Consider the following 6,000-nt stretch of genomic DNA (forward strand, 5'->3'; position numbering starts at 1 on the left):
TTCTACCCGAAGTGCAAAGCTAGTTGTCAATGCATGATGGCAATTTCTTGTCAGAGCAGCCTGAAGAGAGGTGAGAGCAATTCCTCGTTTTATAAGCTTAGAATGAGCGCTATCAAAAGACAAGAGGCTCTTTCTTGAACGCGGTTTGTAAATCCAGCACACGTGTTCATCTGTAAAAGTAAGCCGTAGGTCTAAAAACTGAATGCACTTGTCCATATGCAGCTCTTAGGTGAAATTCAATCCGTACAACTTGTTCTTAAACAGTTGGACACCCTTTGTAACAACATCATTAAAACACCCCCCCCCCCCACCCCCCAGGGATCATCCACAATAACCAGAAAATCGTCTAAATATCTTAAGCACATGCATCTCATTAAGGCATTCCAATATGCGCTTATCCATTTATGCTAAGAAAGTATCACACAAAACTGGGGCTACCGAGGAACCAATACTAATCCCCGCTTTTTGCACGGAGAGTTTGTCATTAAAGTTGACGACCGTCGACCGCAGATAAAATCCCATAACAACGCTAAAAAGCGGTCACTGCTGACACCTGTAGAATTTTGAAACTCAATTTCTCCTGATTGATTGATCTTGTCCCGAACAGCATTAAAGAGCCCTCCGTGTGGTTCCGAATAAAATAAATCATCAGATCCGCGCTGCTACACTAAAAAACGAGTTTGATAAATGTGCTTTATTGGTGTCAATGCGATGTCTAGATCGTTGTTGAGTCCTCACGTGCCTTGACCCCACACTCCAATTGGTTCATCGAGTCCACAGCTTCCACTCTTTACCTTGTCACACCGAAACCGCCGAAACTCGCTTATTGGCGTTCTTGCCCTCAAAGCCGGTACGGACGCCGACGGGCCCAGAAGACGTTGGCCGCATGAAGAAACGCATGAGTCGAGTGCATATGCACCTAACCTTCACGACGACGAGCGAAAGGCTTCAAGCTTCCTCGTTTTACTTTTTCTTTCGTTAGTCAGTAGAAAAATGAGGTGTTTTTTTTTTTTTTGCTTTTTTTTTCTTCCTTCGGAACTTTCTCAGTTTTGATAACTGCAAAATTAAAGTCCGATTTATTGAGTGGAAGCTGTATTATATATGCAATGTTATATTGCTTTACGATTGTAATTATAGTTTATTTGTAATTACATTTTATATTGTATTAATGGCAGAACAGTGCCACCACCAGGACAAGATACGTGAAACAGAAACTGCGCACATCGTTCAAGTTATCTCCTTCCTTGTATAGCTGACAGAGGAACTTCAAACACCCAATGAAGTCGATTTCAGTTTGAGATGGAGGAAGCAGGTCGCTATTTTTCCTAAACGGAGTTCCAAAGCGATTATATAAATTGGTGTCGCTAGAACGGCATTGCTAATTCACCGTTCGCTCAAATATACATTCACTAAAGGGTGTCGTTCGCTGAAACTTCATAGGTGGGGCTTCATTCGCTAAAACGTTGTTCGATCAAGTCAGTGCCTCCAACGCCGTACCCAACTGAATGTTAATTACGGCACATGGTAGTGGGTTAATACTTCAAGATTTATAGTTTCTACCATTTTGACGAACTGTATAGAAAAGTACGTGTAAAAAGTAGCTTCACTCAGTTACAAGTTACTGAAAAATGTACCTAAGATACAAACACAGACACCGAGAAATTAAAGTACCTAAATTTGTACCTCAGGTACAATAAAAGTACCTAGATACCGATTTCCAGTTACTTGTACCTACACTCTCAGAAAAAAAGGGTGTATGTGGGTGTATCGCCCACCCTTACACCCCCCTTCGACTGGAGACACCCGGCGAGCGTAATCGCACTCCCATCACGCGGATCCTCCTCTCCCAAAAGAATCGGCGGGCGAGGCGAGGGTGTTGCCAGGTGCACCATTACACCCCCCCCCCCCTCCCCTTTTCCTTTTTCAAAAAGGGGAGAGGGAGTGCTATCAGGAGAGCGCAAGAAAACAAACAAAATGCGCGCGGTAATAGTGTAGAGCGCGCGTCCTGATTAGCGGTCACTGGTTACACGTCATCCGACTGACAACCTATCGCGATAGCGATCACGTTTCGCGCGTTATCTGGCCTTCGTGTTGCTAGGAGACTTGACCTCCTCACCTCCTGCATTCCATCTTGGCTCGCTTCGGTGGCCATGCTTTTGCTTCGGCTGGCGGGTGACATCGCCTTTGTTCATTCGCGCTATTTTGAATTGCGTGTTTTTTTAGAAGGTGGTTGGACAAAGCGGATCGTGTTCACGAAGCGATGCTTGGCACGTAGCTGCACTGCAGTCACAAACCAAGATGTGCCCCCCCCGATAAAGGTAAGTCTGCCGTTTACATGCACTCGTTGGATGCTGCGTTTTCCGAGGCATGGGGCCTGCTAGCTGGGGACGTGCTTTCCTTTTTCTCCTGTTTATGTCAGAGTTTCTTCGCTTTTGTATTTGTGGCATGTGTGCGCGGTGGCGGTGCCCGGTTCTCTGAGTGTACAAACGAGCACGACATCGCCGCTTCGAGACATTATACTTGCGTGTAGAGCTGGCGTCATTCAGAGCGACGGGTCTCTATCGTTTCGCCAAAAAACACTTTTTGTGGACAGATGTTTTATGGACACTCGTTCGTCGACACTACCGTTCCATCGACAGTCGTTACGCGGATTTAGCATTGTAGGGGCATTTCGTCGCGGGTGTATCCTACACGTACTATCCGCTTCGTGGCAACAGTGTGAGGCAGCTTCTTACAGAAAAAAGGTAGTTTGTGCTGTCGATGAAGCATTCTGGCGATGAATCATCGCGTACCTATAAACGATATGTCGGTGAAACGTAGTTCGATTGCAGAGCAACATGCTCGCGCTTGTTACCGGCTTCGCTCGCACGTATGGTTATGCAATGCGATTTTCAGTGGGGATGATGGAACTAAGGTGGCGCTTCGGGACAAAGTGACCTATAAAAGATTTCTTTTATAGGTCACCTATGGGAGTCGGAGTTGCGCGTTCATTTTCGTAGCGCCGTCTTTCCTGCACGGCATGTTGATCCAGCTCCTCGCGCGACTTTTGGACCTCTTGGCGAATATGTGCTGCCACCTCGACACGAGGCTGAGTGTCGAGAAAACAACGCGCGCGCAAGGCTTCTCCCACCCGTTCAACACCCAAAACGTCAGCTACATCCTGTTCAACCATTGAGGCGCTGTGACCTAGATACCATCGTGCGTAATCTTCCGCCCCCGAGGTCGACACAACGAAACCATATTCCCTCCCTGCTCGGCCACTACGAAGAGGGAGAGGGTACTGGAACCATTGACTCTCGAACCGACGAGGCGCGCGGCGCGCTCAAAAGCAGGGGTGCGTACGGCGGGGCGCGTGCAACGTTACTTTCTTGCACGGTACGTGGTCGGATCTCGGCAAATAGCGGCGCGGCGGCACGTAGAAAATAGACGCGCAACTCTGGCTCCCGTAGGGAGCCTATACAGGAACTGGTACTCTAGTACAGCATTCAGATTATAAGCTCCAGCCAGACTTGCGCGTCTGGTTTCCACGTGCCACCGCGCCGCTATTTGCCGATATCCGATCACGTGAGGAGCAGACTCCAAATGCCGTGCAAGAAGGCCACCGGTACGGCGGCTTCGCCGACGGTGCAAGCGCCTCGGTGTGCATACCCCCGCTTTTGCCTCCTCCTGTCCTGTTTTCCCGGAAATGAGGAGGTAGAGCGCCGCGGCCGCTATAGGCTCCTTGCACATGACGTCATTTCCGATACCCTCCAGAGAAGAGGGGGAGAAGGAGCTCCCCTCTTATCAGGACCCTCCTTTGTGCCTTCCGGATTTGCACAGGCGTCGCTATTCTCCTCCCAGAAGATTATAGAAGATTAACCTGTCACTCAAAATTCTTACAAAAGCAGCTTCCCTCTCCTCCTTTTACTTGGTGTGCAAATGTGTGCGATGTGACGTCAATGCAAGGACCCTATTCCCCGAATTCAGTCACGTGAGGAGCAGACTTGAAGTGCAGGAAAGCCGGAGCTACTGGGATGAGCGCGCAACTCCTGACTCCCGTAGGCTGCCTCTGCAGGAACTCTAGGGCAGCATGGAGTTCCTGCGTAGGCACCCTACGGTAGCCAGAGCAGGGTTGCCAGGTATTTGCAGATTAACCCGTCAAAATTTCCTGATATTGTGCCCAAGAATAGCCACATGTCGGGCTATAAAAATAGCCCAACACAAAATTTCATACAAGGTATTTACGTCTCTTTGGAACACGGGTAACATGATACATGACATAAGACAATTATTTACAGAAGAAGGCACTAAGAGGATAAAGCGTCCCCATGTATATTTTAGTGCAGCGAAACGAGGGGGTTCTCAAACATCTGTTAAGCTGCCCCCACTCCTCTTCCTCCCTCCTTCTGGAAACACGTGCCTCCACCCGTGCCTGCGGTATTAAATCGTGCCAAAAAACTTCAGAAAAACGATATTGCACCTCCGCGACCAACACCAATGAGGGTCCACATATTGTATTTGCACGCTTGTGATTTGGATATTTTCCTTTAATAACTTCTTGAGTTGATTGTTTTTCTCTACCCGGCGCAGAAATATCATGTTTACGGCTTTGAAAATTGTTGAATATCGGGTATGAGATAGCTTAATAGCCAACCACCAGATTTTCCTGCCTATTACAAAACTGAGTAGCCCAATTGGGCTGTTTATAGCCCAATCTGCCAACCCTGAGCCAGAGCTGCGCGTTCACCCCGGAGCACCGGCTTTCCTGCAGGGGACGAAATTCTGCTCCTCATCTGACTGGATTGGGCGAACAGCAACGTGCTCCTTCTCCTTTCCTGAAAAACAGGAAAGGAGGAGGAGACAAAAGCAGGGGAACGTACGCTGAGGAGATTGCAACGTCTGCGAAACGGCCGTATCGGCGGCTTTCCTGCACAGTATTTGGATTTTGCTCTCACATGATCGGATCTAGGCGAATAGCGGCGTGTCAGCGTGTGGATAATAGACGCACAACCCTGACTACCGTAGAGAGCCTATGCAGGAACTCTAGGACAGCATGCACCAGCTTCGGTGTGTGTGGTGCTCAGTTTGGCGTTACTTTGAGAGCTCTATTCGGAAACATGTGCAGTGGCTGTACCCGCGGATGCTAACTTTTTCGAAGCTCGAGTTTGGCTAACTTTGAATTGTCATGTTGGTACCCTACTTGTCAGACTCTTTCTTGGGCAAAATTTGTAAAATTAGACTACACGTTTTATTGCATTTTTCATTTGTGAAGCATACACTTTGTGACACTACAGCAACAATTAGGTGTCGCAGTGTTAATGGTTCAAAAACGCGAGTGTCTCCTTGTGCTTGTAGTATGCAAGTCATCTCACGCACCTGTGAAATGTGAGATAACATAAGATGCTTGGTTAGATCACGTGTACTAATGACTCGAATCTCTAAGGCACAGGAGTGAAGCTCTGCTGCTAGCACAGATGTCGCCATAGTCTCGAGGCACCGTCTGGCAAGGTAAGCGATCAACTAGCCTGCTGATTTTTGTTTTCTTGTCAGATTGTTAAGCATATATTGTGAAATTAGGCTAAGTGCTTGCTTAGATCAAGTGTACTAACGACTTTCATCTCTACTGCACAGGCGAGAGGCTCTGCTTGTAGCACTGTCGCTACCATAGTCCCGATGCCCTTTCTGGGTAGGTAAGCAACCAACTATTCTGCACTGTTTTTTTGTTTCTTTTTGTTTGTAATACATGTATTGTGAAATTGGGCTTGGTGCCTAGCTAGGTCACGTTTACTAATGACTATTTGCACCTAGCAGTGATGCCATCATTGTCCCGAGGCACGTTCTGGCAAGGTAAGCAATTCACTACCCTGCGGACCCTATTTTCTTTTTTTCTTCTTCTTTACTTGTCAGGCTGCTAAGTAAAATTGTGTGACTAGGCTAGGTGCTTGTCTAGATCGCGTATACTAATTAGTAATCTAATGCACAGGAGAGAGGCTCTGCTTGTAGCACAGACGCTACCATAGC

Source organism: Ixodes scapularis, unplaced genomic scaffold (genome assembly GCF_016920785.2).
Source record: "Ixodes scapularis isolate PalLabHiFi unplaced genomic scaffold, ASM1692078v2 PGA_scaffold1__304_contigs__length_218370807, whole genome shotgun sequence".
Lineage (NCBI taxonomy): Eukaryota > Metazoa > Arthropoda > Arachnida > Ixodida > Ixodidae > Ixodes > Ixodes scapularis.